The following is an 18,361-nucleotide window of genomic DNA, read 5'->3' as shown; positions in this document are numbered from 1 at the left end:
ACAGGTATAAAGAGTGTCCCACACACCTAGGCTCTTAATGAACACCTGATAAGGAAGTCGGCTCAGAGAACAGAGATGCCTTGCCCAGGAGCCAGCTTCTAGAAAGTTGGGGAGGCGGGACGCAGCTACCAGCCTTCCTGTTCCCCTCAGGACGCATCCCATCCCAGGGCAGGGCTCTGCCCCCTGGGTAGAAAAGGCTCTGGGCTGGTGGCCTGCAAGCGGCAGAAAAAATGGATCCTCCAGCAGCCGTCTCTTGATGGGCTATTAAGCTGCAGAGGCCACATCCTGCCGAGGCATCTTGGGCCCTAATGTCACCTTATTAAGCTTTTCTGCTGGCATGAAAGGTTATTCACATTCAGTCTCCGCTCACAGGGCCCGCACCCCACGCGGCGCAACTGCTGAATAATTAAAGGGAAAACAGTTCCCCAGCAGAACTGTGTGACCTTCTCCAGGAAGACACAGCCCCTGGGGCGCAAGCTTCTGACCATGGGTATAAATGACCCCACAGCTGGGCTGCTCCTCCTCACCCAGCCCCCAGTTCAGAGCAGCCGGGGGCAGCAGGCAGGGGATGTGGACCATGCTCCGCTCTGTGTCTCCCAGATGATGCTTGATTCACTGAAAACACAGTTTGGGGATTGTGTTTTCATTGCAATGCTTTCTGATGGATTTGGTTTGGGATTTGAGAGAGATAAAGTTTTTTTTTTTTTTTTTTTAATCAAACTGTCAGGCTTCCTGCCTGCCTCACCATTGCAGGGCAGTGGGGACCTGGCCAACTCTCTGTCCCCTGACCTGACCTCTGGCCCTGGGGAGGGAGTTTCCTTGGCTTTCGTCTGATCTGGCAGGCCAGCTGGCTGTCTGTGACACAAACCCAAGGGCTCACCTGGCAGTGTGTGTGTGTGTGTGTGTGTGTGTGTGTGTACGCAAGCGAGAGCTCTGATCTGGGGCCAGGAGATACAAGCAGGGGACTCCCCTCCTAACACACATACATGCCACTGTTCTGCAGCCTCTGGGGTCCACAGGCAAATCAGGTGAGGCCTTGGGAATCCCACAGCCTTGGACCCATTGATCACCCAGGAGCAGGCCACGAGCACGGGTCCTTTGGGTTTGGGTCCTCATGGACCCCAGTACTTCTCTCATGTCTGCAGTGTGTCCACGTTCTGTGCCCTCCCAAGATTTCTGCAAGTCCCTGAGGGTTCCATCTTCAGACTTCCATCCGCTCGAGTCTTGGCCTTCTCCAAGCTCTCCAGCTCACTGTCTCTCCCACCTCTTTCCTCTTTGTCTCCAGGATGAAGCTTCCCTGACTCTGTGCCCCCAGGCACCAGACATCTCAACGCATCAGTCCTTTCTTCCAAAAGCTTTTCAGGGGAAATGTGGAGGGGACAAGTGGAACCAGTCCGAGTGGAGGAGCAGACATCTCTTGGCCATCCAGCTACTTCTCAAAGGCAGGGGTCCCTGGAGGATTCTCCTGGGTTGTGAAACAATCAAAAACACCCGCGAGTCCTGATCTTCACGGCAGGCCCAGTCGCCTCTGCTCCATCAACCTCATGGCTGCTGTCCTCTGCATGATCTGGTTCTTCCCACAGGCCAGAGCAATTTACCTGAGTCATTTATCATGGCATAAAGTGAGGAGAAACGTAGAATCCTGGGTGGCCTTTCCCAAGCACTGCCTCTTAACAGTTTTCCTGGGAGCCACCAGCTCTTAGCTGAACTGGGAGTTCTGGGAGGATCCTGTCCCTAGAGCCCACCCCCCCTCCCACTCCCCATAGGTCTTCAGTAGACTTCATCCTAAAGTAAATTTAATGTTGGAAATTAATTCAAATGAACCGTCGAAATCGTTATGTAAGCAGCTTACTTCTAAAGACCTGGGCCAGAGAGGGCACCTCAGGAGGCATTTACAGAAGCTCAGAGATAATGATCTGCTGCGATGAGCAGCCCCACGTCTGCACCAGGCCTTCCAGTGCAGCTGTGGAAGGCAGAGTGGGGCACTCAGGACAGGGCAAGCCAGAGCGGGGCCACGTGGGACCCAAGGGGCTCCCATCACCCACCTGTAGACCCTGCAGACGTGGGGAGACCAAAAACAGAAGCAAAACAGGGGATGTTTATAAACCAGACTTAGCACATGCCTGCCAGCCCTCTAAGGGGCTCCAGGCTCGAGAGCCAAGCTCCTCTGCTCTCTCTCTGCTCCCTCCCTGCCCTCACGGGTCCAGCCCTTCTGCTGTCCATAAACCTGCTCTGCCCCCAGCAGGGAATTTCCTTCAGGACATTTTTTTATTTCACAAGGGAATTTCCTTCCTGTCCTTTGTATGCCTATAATTCAAGCTTGCCCCTGATTTCTTCTGGGTAGCACTGAACAGAACTTCTTATAAATGTTTCCAGCACTCAGTAGGCACAAAGAAAAATGGTTACTGAAAAAAGAGACGCAAATAGCCATTACATGTATGTTCAACCTCCCTACTAAGCCCAGAAATTGAAATTAAAATGTGATTCCTTTTCACCTTTCAAATTGGTCAAAAAATTTTAATAAATTAGAAAGAGACTATTTCAGGCAGATAGAAATAGAGTGAAACAGACACTCAGAGACACTCAGGATGGGAAAGTAAATTGGCATAACCATCTGGAAAACAATCTGTCACTTTGTATCTATCAGCCAGGACAGGCCAGGGTGTGCTACAGAAAAAACGACCAAACATTGCAATGGCTGGTAAGAAAGTTTTGATCCATTCTTAAGTCACATGTCTGAAGGAGTATGGCTGCTATGCAGGGGAAGAGGGTAGTCTGCAGGTCATAGTGGTCCTCACTCAAGGGCCCACGTCCACAATGCAGGAAATACCTAGAATGTGGCAGCCTCTGTGCAGAGGAAAAGGAATGTGGCAGAGCAAGAATTGCCTCCAAACGTCTGCCCAGTGGTGACATGAATCACTCACTTCTGCTCGTATTTCATTGGCCAAAGCAAATCATGTGCTTTGATTTCTAACACAGATATAGGATGACTGGCTGGAGAGATGGAAGGATGGATAAGTAGGTAGACAGATGGATGGATGGATGGATGGATAGACACTTAGATAGATAGATGTATAGGTGGGTGAGTGGATAGATAGATGCACAGGTAGATAGATATAGATACATAGATAGGTAAATGGATAGACAGATGCATGGGTGGGTGGATAGATGGATAGATAGATATATACTTGGGTGGAAGGATGTGCAGATAGAGAGAGAGAGATAATTGGATACATAGACGTACGTTCTATAACAGCATGGATTTTGGTCTGTTTTTCATGGCAATAGTTTTTATGTTTGAACATCATTTGGTGTATAGTACACTTTTTGAGGCTTCCCAGGAGGCACAGTGGTAAAGGATCTGCCTACCAATGAAGGAGACGCAAGAGATGCAGATTTGATCCCTGAGTTGGGAAGATCCCCTGGAGAAGGAAATGGCAACCCACTCCAGTATTCTTGCCTGAAAAATTTCATGTACAGAGGAGCCTGGTGGGCTACAGTCCAGGGGATCATAAAGTCAGACACGACTGAGTGACTGAGCACACACACACACTTTTTTAAAGGAAAAGATAGACAGATGGAGGAGGGGTGAAAGAAAAAGCAATAACAAAATCAAAGGTGAAGGCTGAACTAAGAGAAAACCTATCAGTGGGAGAATGGTCCAGAGGAAAGGTATGCAATCTCTTAAGGGCTGGATGGTGTAGGGAAGAGAAGACTATGGCCAGGCCAGGACCACTGGCCCAGGCACCATAAGTGACCAGAGTTGGACACAGCCCAGCAAAATCCACCCATGAGAGCTGCTTCCTCAACGTGGCCAGAAGAAATGTCTCCTCCCCGGAGAATGAGACTCCCCTCCACTCTGGGGGAGGCTCCCTTGGGGCCAGGTGGGGCTGAGACCTGGAGGTCAGAGCTCAGATCCAGCTGTACAGGCAGCTGGCCGAGCCTGGATTCCAATTACCTGGGCCATATGGTGTGTATGCGTGTGTGTGTGTGTGTGTGTGTGTGTGAGTCTGTATGTGTCTGCCTGTCTGCATGTGAGCATATATGAGTCTGTGTTTTCGTGTGTGCAGACACACATTCTTTCTTTCCTTTATGCCTCTGTTTATTTATTTGATTTTGCACAAGCTGCCTTTGATGCTTTCAACTGAAAAAAATCCCAGCCAACCCACATATGAGACAGCAAGCCTACCTTCCAGGAACATCCTGTGCTTAAGACAAGGACTGGTGCTGAAAGCGTCTGGAATTCTGAGAATCCAGAGGTCACAGTGAGCCTCTACTGCTTCTGCCTCGGCCCATCCCTGAACCTCAATCAATCCCCGGCCAGAGCTGACTGTCTGAGCTCAGAAGTCTGACGTTCAGCTACAATAGCCAAATCGAGACACATACATACAGGCACACACACACACAGTCATCCTCACACAGACAAGATGCAGACACACACATCTATGAGGGGCTTCCCTGTGGCTCAGATGGTAAAGAAACTGCCTGCAGTGTGGGAGACCTGGGTTCAATCCCTGAGTTGGGAAGACCCCCTGGAGGAGAGCATGGCAACCCACTCCAGTATTCTTGCCTGGAGAATCCCCATGGACAGAGGAGCCTGGCGGGCTACAGTCCATGAGGTTGCAAAGAGTCAAACACAACTGAGCAACTAAGCACAGCACACAGAGACTCAGCCAAGGCTGTGGAACCCCTGGGCATCACCCCACCTACCTGACTCATCAGAGGCCTTGAGATTGCCTGAAAGGCCAAGTTTGCATGAGGAAATCCACATTTTCCTCCCAACACGGGCCTAGCACTTGGGCAAAGCCTTTCCCAAGCTGACATCGGCCTCCACACAGAAGAGGGCCTCAGCATCACACCCACACCCCATCTTCCTTCCTCTCTCCAGCCACCTGCCAGCTCTGGCTCCACAGGAGTGACTCTGGTAACAACCAGACACACGGGCAGAACCCTACACGACGACTGTCACACACGTGTGTGTACATTCCAGGGAAGAACTGAAATCCCTGCTCCTGTTGCCACGGCAACCCAGCTCAGCGCTGTGCCGAGCACTTTCATTGGAAGCGCTTCTTTAGTTGAAGCCCCAGGAATCATCAACAGGAGATCAGGAACATTAAAACCCAGCAGGGGCCGCAGAGCATCTTGGAGGAGACGGCGACAGAAAGGACAGTCCCTCCAAAAACGCTGTCAACGGGAGCAAGAGCAGTCTTCGCCATCTGCCGAGTGATGGCAGCTCAGCAGGCCCGGGCTGAGAGCCCCACTGAATCCTTCCCTAGCTCATTTCTCCCATTTTACAGATGGGGAAGCTGAGGCTTGCAGAGGTTAAAGAGGTGGCCCAAGTCCACACAGGATCTAAAGCCATCTCAGAATGATTCCAGAGTCCACCATGCCCCTAAGCCTTGTAATGGGCCTCATGGCTCCTGAAAGTCACCAGCAGCAAGACCCCAGGACCCCCGGTGCCTGCAGCTCTAGAAAGGCAATTCATCTCCCAGGACACCCAAGCCCATAGCTCAGCTGGCCAGAGGGCCTGGGCTGGGCCGACCTTCGACATCGATAAAATCTACATCCAGGTTGCCACTGGTTTCCTCCCCTGGGCTGTCTGCCCCTGCCCCTAAGGCTGCTTCCAGCCACCCAGTGTCCACCCTCCAACCTGCTGTGAGCCTAGTGACCCCTGGTGGCAGCTAGGGGGCACTGCACTGAGATGTGGGCCTCCTCCCAGACCCCACACAAGGAAGGCACTAGTCCCAGGGGGCTCCCTTGGGAGAATCTCCTGGAAGGTGCTTACAGCAGGGCAGGAGGGGAAACTTAGCTGGCACCCAACATGTTTTAAGGTGATCAGGAGTGAATAGAGAAGCCAATAAGCACGCCCAGCATCTGCTGGAAACTGAAATGCTGTCTCACTTCAGTAAGTGGGCTGAGGCCTGTGGTCCTTCCCAAAGGCATCAAGTGATTTTGCAGGCATAGGATCCCATGCTGGATCCCAAGCAGGGTCTTAGATGGAGGAGGGCCCTGCATACCACCCACAGGAAGGGACCCCGGACCCCAAGGGTTGATACTGGTGCTGGCTCACAGCAGGCTCCCCAGGAGCCACCCTCAATTCAAGCCCCCCAAAACCCCTGCTTGCTCTGCAGCACGACATCTGTGCACAGACGGTGCTGGGCTGAGGCTGGACGCTAACACTGAGCAGCACCCAGCAGACGGTGCAGACGGAGCCACCGCGGTGGCAGCCACGAGCAGGGGCCTTTCACCCAAATGTTTATCCACCCGTCACTCTAAAGTTCTTCCTTCAAAGCCCCTGGTATTTACTCAGTTGGCATCTGATTAAATTTTCCCTGCTTGAACTATTCAGATGTGCAAGTCCGTGTTATTCCAAATAAGAGGACTTACAATTCAAACAGTGAGGGAGCAGTGTGCAGAGTGACTGCCGTCCCCAGGGGGTGTCAGACCCAGGGGGCTGCCGGCCTGTCTCGGCCCATCCTGCAGAGCTGTCCATGGGGAGCCTTGTGGTGCCAACGGCTCCTCTGTGTCCCAGTCTGCAGGGACATGGGCCAGTAGGTCCTCTCAGGGCTGGGGGAAGACTCTGAGGGGCCCACACCCTGGGCCCACGACCCAGGTCTCTACTGCTGGAACTGTGGGCTCTGGTATCCTAGAGTTCCAGGAGCACAGCAGCTCCACATGGGACCCTGCAGAGACCAGAGATATCCGCAGGTTCCCATGTCTTTACCAAACATGGGGAACCAGGCTCTCTACCCCCTTGGCTTGCCATGCCTTTGGTGGGCAGCACTCGGTGACCCAGACTGTTGGGTGGGAGCCACGGGCTGTCCCTTTACACATCCCTCACGGAGAAGTCAGGGCAGGCTGGCCTGGGTAAGTAGGTGGCATCCCCCACCCCGAGCTGTGCATTACCCAGATAAGAGGGGCATCATGGAGAGAGAAGACCAAGTGGCTCTGAGGCTCAGACCTTCACGCAACCCCCAAGGTCCTGGGCAGAGCCTCCTCTCTGGGAAAGACAGGCCCCCAGAAGGCACTTTAGTAGGTTGATGGGAGAAGGGAGGAGAGAACAACATGGATCCAGGGGTCAGAGCACAGTCTGCTACTATTGTGACCTTGGGCAGGTTCCCTCCATCTGATCCTCCTGTTTCCCCATCTCTTCAATGTAATCGAAGTGGCTCCTCCTCACAGGTTGTTTGAGGACCAGAGGTACAGCTCACTGTGAGCCCCACGCGAGAGCCGCTCAGTGAGGTTCATGTGTGGCCCTCCTCCAGACTCTTCTGGAGGCCCCTCTCCCCTCGAGGCTGCCTTAGTGGTCAGCCGGGGGACAGCCACCCTCCTTCCCCACCCAAGGCTCGGCCTGGCCCCAGTCTCACCCAGCACACCTGCTCCGCTTCTGCTTCTGGCCACATGAGGCAGACCTCCCCAGGCCCCTGCTGCCCCTCCCCCAGTTTTTTCCTACCAGCTCCTTCCTCCAGACTCAGGGACAGACTTCTGATCATCTTGGGGAAACTTGAGATTTTGGGGAGGGGGTGAATGAAAGAGAACAGTCTCACGGGGCCCAGCAGAAATAGGCAGAGAGCATGAGTGGGTGGAAGGACCCTTGTAAAGGCCCCCATGTGGTTCCAGGGCTGTACCAGTGAGTCACTTTGAAGGCTATTGCAACCATTCAAAGGCTTCCCTGGTGCCTCAGACAGTAAAGAATCCACCTGCAAGGTGGGAGGTCTGGGTTAGATCCCTGGGTTGGAAAGATCCCCTGGAGGAGGGCACAGCAATACACAGCCACTCCAATATATTCTTGCCTGGAGAATCCCCATGGACAAAGGAGCCTGGCAGGCTACAGTCCATGGGGTGGCAAAGAGTCAGACGCGACTGAACGGCTAAGCTCAACACAGCAACCATTCTAAGCAGCACAGTCCTCAGGAAATAGGGGAGAATGGCACTGGCCAATCGGACCACACTCCCTCTGGGAGTCCCGGGTGGGCAGCCTCAGAATGCCATGCAGACCACCTGGGCTGCCAATTGGCAACCTCTTTGTCTGATCCCCGGGAACCTAGAGAGGTGAATGGCATCAGCAGGCCCCCAGACAATGCTGGAGAGAGCCTGGGAGAGAGTCTGGATGAGCCTGGGGCCCCGGCCAGAGAGAACACTCCCGCTGGAAAACTGGGTGAAAGAGAATGACCAGGCTCCCAGCACACCACGGCAAAGTCTCCTCCCCAAGTCAGCAAGGCTTCCAAACGTGACTAAGTTTCCCGGAGACGCCAGAAACTTTGCCACAGCGACAAGGAGCTCACAGAGTCTGGATTCAGAGAGTGGTTTAACCCCAGGGTGGGAGCATGACTCCCTCTATGATGAGGCCACATGGGGGCTCCAGGCTGTCTGCCCCCCAAGCATTGGGCTGATCTCCCCCAGCTCTCAAGTCTGCCTGGAGTCAGCAAAGTCTCTGAGGTTCACGTTCATCAGCGCTTGACACTCTGGCTCCAACCATACCCCTCAAACCTAAGAAGAGCCACAGTCACAGTGTTAAGAGGGATAATTGCCATTTACGAATGTCTGTGACAAGCCAGGGACTTGGCATCAGGTCACCGAATACTACACTAAACCCACATGAGCTGGGTGCTACTCTAAGTTCATTCTCACTATGATTAGTGACCCAACTTAGAAATGAGAAAACCAAAGCCACAGGGAATTTGAATAACTTTCCCTGGAAGCAGCTGGACCAAAATGCAGACTCAGACTCGCCTCTGACCTTTGCCTGGGAGAAGGTCCCAGGTGCAACCCCACCTGCAGGCTGGGCCTCTGATCCTGATCAGCTGCCTAGGATGGAAGTTAGGGGTCACCATGAAGCCCTCCTTGGCACAGGACCCAAGCCCAGAACCACAGTCCCAACTGGTAGTGGCTGGTCCCTCCTGCCCCTGGATCCCCTCCAGTAGCCTCAGATTTCTGCCAGGCCCAGGACAAACTCCCGAGAGAAACACACTGGGACCCACTGACATGCCAGCCAGCCCACCAGGGCATTTCACCCTCACCTGGATGCTGGGCCAGACAAAGCTAGTGCGACCCTCTCGGGCACAGCTGGAGGTGCAGCAGCCAAGCACTCACAGCGCTCCTGGGGACTTTACTGAGCACCTGCTGTATGTTAGCACGTGGGTCAGAGGCTCTGTGTACAACCCCTGCTCTCCTGGGGCTCTCAACTCAGCAGACAGGGGAGGACAGGAGTGAATAAACAATTCTACAGGGGAATTAGAGCTGCTATTCAGGACATGAGAGAAAGACAGGGAGGGACAGAGAAAAGGAGAGGCACAGGGGTGAAGGTTACATTGCAGGGGAGCAGACTGTGTGTCCCACCGGAGAAGATGGGGACCGGGGCCAGTCCCACCCCAGGACACCCCGGGACACTGTGCCTCCACCCAGGCAGCTGCTGGGCTTTGCTTGGGCCTGGTGCTTGGGGGCAGCCTGTCACATTCTGAGGTGACAGAATGTCACCCCAGATGTCACCCCAGAATGTCACCCCTCAATTTCCAGGTTAAATTTTCCTCTAGTCACAGGGCACAGGTTCTAGATTCCTCCTCGGGCCCCACTTGGCACCTGGAGCATCCCCCTCTGCAGTGCCTTCCCCTTGCAGCCCCTCCAGCCAGCCCAGCAGAAACCACTCGGCCCTGTAACCAGGCCTGGCCTGCCTGGGATACCACACCCTCTGTCTATCTGTCTGTCTGTCTGCACCCAGCCTCTTCCTGGCCTCCCCACCCTAATCTCCAGGAGCACCCCTCCCCAAGCAGTCCCATCAGTCAGCCCCAGCCAGTCAAGAGTCTAGACTCTTCCAAATTGTTCCTGAGAGCACATCTGTATGTCTAAGACAATGCTTCACTTCTTTCCGATGGAAGAAGGGCCTGCAGGGTGTCGGGGTTCAGACCCCAGACTGGGCATGGTGGACCATGGAACCTGTTCAGGTGAAGGCAGGAGTGAGAAGGACTCTCTGACCATCCCCTGAAGCAGGTCCAAAGGCCCTCCTGTGATGGGGAACCGCCCCCCGCAAATGCCTGGAGGACAGAAGTGTCCACATCCCCAAGACAAGGGGATCCCAGATAGCAGAAGTGATCTGAGCAAACAGCCCCACCCTGGTTCACCACCCTGAGTCCACACCCTTGTCCCATCATGTTTCCCCATAACTTTTCACTCTTCATTCAACCTAACATAAAAACACTCAGGCTTCATCATTTCTTCGAGTCTTCATTTTCTTGTAAAGGTTCCTACATCACATAAAACTTATATTGAATAAACCTGTATGCATTCCTCTTGTTTGCTATGGAGTCCCAGCGGACACCCTAGACGAGTGGAAATAAAAGTGTTTTCTTCCCCTACAGGCGAGATCCCACTCGGGAGACACAGGGAGGGGAGCAGGCGGGCAGCGGGTCCACACCTGCCTCACCTCAGCCCCTCTGAAATGAGTTTGTGACGCAGGTGCTTTTAGTACCCTTATTTCACAGATTGGGGAAGGGGCTCCGAGACTTTAAATAACTGTTCCAGGGTCACACAGCAAGTATCGGCAGAGCTGGGGTTTGAACTCAGTGTTGGTTCACACACTGGCTCCATCCCACAGAGGGCAAGCAGAGACAGAAGCTAGAAGCTGGCACTCCAAGTCAGCAGGGCAGGCATAGGGAGAGGGAACTGACTCACGGAGCTTATCTTGGGGCCAAAAGACCAAAGTATCCCCAGATCCACCCTCCAGAATCTTAAAAGTTCATAGAGGCCTTGACAGGGCTCAGACGGTCTTAACAGTACATATCTCTCGGGGCTGCGTGCTTAGAAACGACTCTGACTGCAAGAATGGTGGGCAGGGGTACAGATCCTCTGATGACCAAGGTCCAGCTCGAGGGTCACCCGGGGGTCACGTCCTCACAGGGACCAAATCCAAGGGCTTCTCTCTCCTCTGTGTCTCTGCCACAGTGCCCAGTTCACCTCGTCCAGAGTCACGCACACACGTATGTCAGCACTTCCTGGCCTAGTGTCTTTGCTTCTCAAAGGCAGAGGCTGCTCTTGTCCCCAGGCCCAGGGATGGAGGCGCTGTGCCAGGCTAGGAATAAAAGTCCTCCAAACTGCAAATCCCCACAAAGGCTCACATCTCTTTCACATTCCTAGGGCTTAGGTGGGCTACCCAGGTGGCGCTAGTGGTAAAGAATCTGTGTGCCAGTGCAGGAGACATGAGAGACTTGGGTTCAATCCCTGGGGTGGGAAGATCCCCTGGAGAAGGGAATGGCACCCCACTCAGCATTCTTGCCTGGAAAATACCAGGGACAGAGAAGCCTGGTGGGCTGTAATCCATGGGGCCGCAAAGAGTCAGACAAAACTGTGCAACTGAGCACAAAAAAAAAGGCTTGTACCTTATCAGTCACAGCCTCTTGGACAACTCCCAAAAACCTTATGGTGGTTTTCTGGGCCTTGCTTTTCTGTGGGTCCACTGCCCATCCTCTTCCTCACAGATGGCCCAGCCAAGCCTGCAGAGCATCCTCAGCGGAGGCCAGTCTTCATGTGCTAACACTGTATCATCCATGTAAGGGCTCTTCTTACTGATGTAGGGAGGGAGGGTGGGACAGATCCTGGGCTGCCATCCCATGGCATGCAGGGGGTGCTGTGCACGTACCCTCAGGGATGCACTGGAAACGAAGTCCCTATTCCCCCTCCCATAGGAAGGCAAATTGATTTTAGTTATCAGAAACCTGCACTTGTCAGTCTTTTCCATGAATCTCCTTGAAGATGAAGACTTTTATCAGGAACACTTCCAAAAACATGAGAGTAAAACAAAATTGTCCTTAAATGACAAAAAAAAAAAAACCTTCTTTTATTTTTAATTAGAGGATAATTACAATATTGTGTTGGTCTCTGCCATATACCAACATGAATCAGCCACAGGTATACATACTCTCTTCCCTCTTAAACCTGCCTTCCACTTCCCTCCCCATCCCAACCCTCTAGGTTGTCAAGTTAAAATAGTCATGGTTAAAATCTGATAAGACTTCATTATAATGAAATTAACAAGGAAATTGGATTGTTTCTGTGACATACACTTCAAAAGTATAACTGATAACATTATATCAGGATATATCAGATTTTTAGAAATTTCATACAAATATACCCTAAAGAAAGTTGAGTATCACTCCTCATTTCACAATGCTTCCTGTGTAATTTAACATATGAAATAAGCCTAATTAGTTTACTATATCTCTTTTACAAGGAGAGAAAAATACATCTTTTGAGATGTTCCAAGGACCTTTTGGAAAATCCCAAAGATCAACATCAATAAGACTTTTGTTTAGAGTTTTATTTTGGGCGGAGTGAAAGTTTCTCAGCAGTGTCCGATTCTTTGCAACTGCATGGACTATAAAATCCATGGAATTCTCCAGGCCAGAATACTGGAATGGGTAGCTCTTCTCCCTTCCCAACCCAGGGATCGAACCCAGGTCTCCTGCATTGTAGGCGGATTCTTTACCAGCTGAACCACCAGGGAAGACCCTTACTTGGGGGAAGCTTATCAAAAATATCAAAAGGCTTAAAACACTTGATTAAATAGGATTATAGGTCATTGTGATACAAAACTTAGTTATCCATTTAACCAAAGGGACAACTAAAGACTTCTCAGGCAAATATAGAAAGTTACATAGTTTTTAAAAAATAATAATAATAACTGGCTCTTTTAATAGAGAAGATTTGTTTTTCTTAAGTAAACAAAGACAAGATGAAGCACAGGAAATTATGCTGATAAAACACAGAATCTTTGTTTTTTAGGCATACAGACACAACCTCATAGCTTTCATTCCAAAACTGTTAACTGTGAATCAGGTATCTACTCACATGGCTAAATGCTAATATTTGTAGAGAAGAGTTTTTAAATTTGTATTGTCCTTGACAAGTCATCCTATGGAGGCTGTAGACCAGATTTGGGGCAAGGGAGCTTGTATGCTGCTGCTGCTAAGTCGCTTCAGTCGTGTCCGACTCTGCGACCCCATAGACAGCCTCCTACCAGGCTCCCCTGTCCCTGGGATTCTCCAGGCAAGAACACTGGAGTGGGTTGCCATTTCCTTCTCCAATGCATGAAAATGAAAAGTGAAAGTGAAGTCACTCAGTCGTGTCCAACTCTTAGCGACCACATGGACTGCAACCTACCAGGCTCCTCTGTCCATGGGATTTTCCAGGCAAGAATACTGGAGTGGGGTGCCATTGCCTTCTCCGGGGAGCTTGATTAGTAGTCTGTATTTATAAAAAGCTTCCTTCCCCCTTTTTTCAATCTTAAGCAAGCACGGGCAGTGTTTTAGTCATTTCTCAGGGTGCTTACACCTCAGATGTGATAAGAGTTACAACTTCAAGGGTTAGGGAAAGGATGAAAAAAAGAGAAAAGAGAAAGGATGCAAGTCTCCTCCCAGAAGTTTTGGGATACATTTCTCTATCACCATAAGTCTAGGGTAATTACTATTTAGAATTTTCTTCGTGTTGGAGGGTATATGGTAGGGGGCACCCTGCCTCTTTGTCAATCACCACAGCTTCATTCTCCTCATCTTCATTCTCCTCACTTTCCCAGAGAATCTACCTCTTAATGTCCTGATCACATTTGTCATAAGCGCTCGGACTTCCCCAGCTTTGCAAAATAGCACACTTGCTCTGGTTCATGGGGTCGCAAAGAGTCGGACACAACTGAGCGACTGAACTGAACTGAACTGATGGTCTCCTACCTATCTTTCTGCTCCCTACCTCATCTGCCAGCCCCAAGGGAGCAGAGAGGTGGACATGCACACATCCTCCTCTAATCTCAGCTCTCCCTCCCGCTTTCTGACTCAAGCTTCAGCCTCTGTTTGGGCATCAGGGTCCAGCTGACCCGCCTATGGTGGAGGCCAGTCCTTTACACAGCCACCCATTATTGCCTGCCATAGAGTGTTCTGCCTGGCTTCTCAAACTAGTGCATTAAAGCAACCAGCGTTTTCAGCATTTCCGTACTTAATGCAACATCCACAAGCATCTGACATACAGGCTCTCCTCCTCACATAGAAGGTAATGGCAGGCCCAGAAGTTCTCTTGAGGATACTCTTGTCCAAGTCCCCTGTTTCATGCTGGGCTCACCAATGTTGATTCACCAACTGGGCCCTGAATATGGAGGGTGAGGAGAAACTAAAGAGGCTGACAACCCAGATTGGAAGAGGGCAGGTCAATGAGCAGAGAACTTACTCACAAGGCTTGTCTTGGGCACCTGCCCACTGAATCTTAAAGGTTCATCAGTTCAATTCAGTTCAGTCACTCAGTCGTGTCCAACTCTGCAACCCATGGACTGCAGCATCCAGGCTTCCCTGTCCACCACCAACTCCCGGAGCTTGCTCAAACTCATGTCCATCAAATCGGTAATGCCCTCCAACCATCTCATCCTCTGTCACCCCCTTCTGCTGCCTTCAATCTTTCCAAGCATCAGGGTCTTTCATAGAGAGGCCTTGAAGGGGCTCAGGTGGTCTTAACACCTTGCTTTCTCAGGGCTGCATCCTTGGATACAGCTCCCACTGTGAAAATGGTAGACTTTCAAGGACAAGGAGAGGTGAGGAAACTCTGATGCCTAAGGCCAGCTAGAGAGACCTGGCAGTCAGGTCCTCTAGGTGACCTCCTCCAACAGGCCCTCTGATGCCACAGTCTGAGTTCCTTTTGCTATTTCTGAAAATCTGATTTTTTCCTCCTTGGTTTCTGGTTCTCAACCCTCTTTATTCTGAAAACACTCTCTTCTGTTTTTAGGACAGACAGAGCAGTCAGTAAGGAAGTCTTGTGTGACAGAACCCCCAGCAGGAGCATCATTTGGAAAACAGGTTCACCCTAGAAATCCTTTCCATCTTTTCCCTGCCAATGACCAAAAACCCCTTCTAGGAAGAAAATGTTACAGGGCGAATTTTATCTCTTCCAAAAGGTGTTATGGGCTTCCCAGGTGGCACAGTAGTAAAGAATCTGCCCTCAGTGTAGGAGACATGGGTTTCACCCCTGGGTCAGGAAGATGCCCTGCAGAAGGAAATGGCTACCCACTCCAGTATTATTGGCTAGAGAATTCCATGGACAGAGGAGCCTGGTGGGCTACAGTCCATGGGGTTGCAGAGTCAGACACGATTGAGCAACTAACACTTTCACACTTTCAAAAGGCTTTGAAGTCCTAACCCCAAGTCCCTGTGTGTGTGGCCTTATCTGAAAGCAGAGTCTTTGCAGATGATCAAGTTAAGATGATATCATTAGAGTAGACCCTAGTCCAAGATGACTGTGTGCTTATTAAAAGGGGAAATTAGGATAGAGATACACACAGAGGAGGTGCATGGACTGAATTCTTCCTCACAGCCAGAAGGAACCAACCTGCTAACCCTCAGGTTCCCCTGGAACTGCGAGGCAGCAGACGTCTGTTGTCTGAGTCCCCTGTCTCTGGTGCGTTGCTTCAGCAGCCCTTGTTGTTTGTTGTTCAGTCACTCAGTCATGTCTGACTCTTTGTGATCCCTGAACTGCAGCACACCAGGTTTCCCTGTCCTTCACCATCTTCAGTAGATTGTGCAAACTCATGTCCATTGAATCAGTGATACCATCCAATCATCTCATCTTCTGTCATCCCCTTCTCCTCCTGCCTTCAATCTTTCCCAGCATCAGGGTCTTTTCCAATGAGTCAGCTCTTCGCATCATGTGGCCAAACTATTGGAGCTTCAGCTTCAGCATCAGTTCTTCCAATGAATATTCAGGGTTGAGTTCTTTAAGATTGACTGGTTTGATCTCCTGTGGTCCAAGGGACTCTCAAGAGTCTACACCAGCACCACAGTTTGAAAGCATCAATTCTGTGGTGTTCAGCCTTCTTTATGGTCCAACTCTCACATAAATGACTACTGGGAAAATCATAGCTTTGACTATATGGACCTTGGTTGGCAAAGTGATGTCTCTACTTCTAGCAGATTAATATAAATGACAAGACCAGGGTTTCTAGAGCCCTCAGAATCCAGTAGAAACTCTGACAAGTAGAACAATGAGCTACCAACCCAAGTGTTCTCTAGAACAGGGGCCCAACCTCTGGGCCACAGACTGGTACCTCTTACCAAGATCGGTGGCAGCATTAGATTAGAAATAAAGTACAACCAAGATAGCATATTAAAAAGCAGAGATATTACTTTGCCAACAAAGGTCTGTCTAGTCAAGGCTATGGTTTTTCCAGTGCTCATGTATGGATATGAGAGTTGGACTCAGGAAGAAAGCTGAGCACCAAAGAATTGATGCTTTTGAGCTGTGGTGTTGGAGAAGACTCTTGAGAGTCCCTTGGACTGCAAGGAGATCCAACCAGTCCATCCTAAAGGAGACCAGTCCTGGGTGTTCATTGGAAGGACTGATACTAAAGCTGAAACTCCAATACTTTGGCCACCTCATGCGAAGAGTTGACTCACTGGAAAAGACTATGATGCTGGGAGGGATTGGGGACAGGAGGAGAAGGAGCCGACAGAGGATGAGATGGCTGGATGGCATCACCGACTCGATGGACGTGGGTTTAGGTGAACTCCGGGAGTTGGTGATGGACAGGGAGGCCTGGCGTGCTGCAATTCATGGGGTCGCAAAGAGTCAGGCACAACTGAGTGACTGAACTGAACTGAAAGTGCTCTATAACTGTAAGACACTTGAATCATCCTGAAACCATCCTCCATCCCCCACAGTCCATGGAAAAATTGTCTTCCATCAAACTGGTGTGTGGTGCCAAAAAGGTTGGGGACTGCTGCTCAAGAAATGCCATGGCCCTCAGCCTCATTCTGAGTAGGAGCAGCCCAGCCAGTTGGGTTGAACATGAAGAGTCTTGAAAGGTTATCTCAACCCTGCATCCACGGCACTCACCACTTCAGGCAGGAATGTTGTCTCACTCTTCCCCAGGGGGAGCCCTGGAAGGGCAGAGGCAGAGGACAGGGATGGTGAGAGGCAGCTGTTCCCTGGAGCATCTGCAGCAGCCCAAGCAGGGAACTGATTTTCCAAAACCAGAGAGAGATTGAGATGCTTCAAGCACAGGCACTAACCAGGGTCACAGAACTGTTTATCTGGAATTGTTCTAAATAAAGCCTCCCGTCTGCCACTCGAATCCAGCGTGTGCTGCTCCTACAATAGCAACAAGTTTCCGTTATTAAGAGAGACAGCTCTCAGACCTGAAGGAGCAGGAATATTTGCAAATCCCATGCAAATTCTTCTGCACAAACCAGCTACTTAAAGAGCCTTTTGGGGAGAATAAGTATCCTGATTAGACACTTGTTCACCCTCTCCATTCCAGGGACAAGAGCTCCCCCCATTGTCACCTGCTGGCCACACGCACAGAAGCACCCACAGGCCTGAGCTGCAGCTGTGCCCTGAGCCAGATCCCCCCACTGTCAATTCAAGGCCATGAGTCAGGTGGAGGACAAGCACCCCCTCATCGCCTCAGGCCCTGAACGCCCTCCCTGAGGCAGGGGAGGTGGGAGTGAGTACAAAGGCAAGAAGGCTCTAACCCTGTTGGCCACCGTTGTAGGTTGACCAGATGCCTCAGTGACGCCAATGAACTGGAGACAAAGCAGAGATCTCAGGAACTCCAGAAACATGGGCACCAGGCCCTGGGGCCAGAAGGAGCAGACAGAGGTATCAGGAGGGTCAGCAGGTACTGGGACAGAGCTCAGTCCCCTCACAGGCTTGGTCTGCCTCCATCCCTAAGCTCAGGGTCTTGGGGTGACATGTTGGTGGGGCACTGGCCCTCAGGGATGAGAAAGGGATGGAGGCAGACCAAGCCTGTGAGGGGACTGAGCTCTGTCCCAGGACAGAACATCAGCCCCAGTACCTGCTGACCCAACACGGAGCTGAGGCCACAAACAACCTCCAGTTCTCAGCTCCTTAACCTGCCCCTGTAGCTGGGGGCTGGGCAGCTGTCCAGAGGTTGTCTGTCAGCAACTGGCCCTGCCCATCCTTAAAGGGAGGTGTGAACCTGGTGTAGAGATGATTTCCCAAAACCATATACATAGCCCTGGTAGGGATTCTAGCCCTTAAGCTGCAGACTTTCAAGGCACTTTCCTCCACCCATCTATAAACTCTCCCTTCTTGTGGACACTTGAGTCCAGTGTGTGAATGGCCCCTGGAAGGTGATGAACTGGGACGAGGAGGTGGCCAGGAGCCAGCAGGCAAGTGAGAAAAATGTGGCTGAAGACACCCCACCCCCACCAAGAACCTCACACTCACAATGGACTGTCATGCCCAATACCAGGTTTCCTATGCCTGCAGAGAAACTCCAGGAACAACAAAGGGCATGACCTAAGGTTCTCAGGGACCCCTGCCCAAGGCAGCCACTGAAAACCCAACCGTCTGTAAAGTTTCCTGTTTGAGCTTT

This window comes from Bos taurus, chromosome 16, assembly GCF_002263795.3.
Source record: "Bos taurus isolate L1 Dominette 01449 registration number 42190680 breed Hereford chromosome 16, ARS-UCD2.0, whole genome shotgun sequence".
In the NCBI taxonomy this organism is placed as follows: Eukaryota; Metazoa; Chordata; class Mammalia; order Artiodactyla; family Bovidae; genus Bos; species Bos taurus.
Note: the sequence above shows the minus strand (reverse complement) of the source record.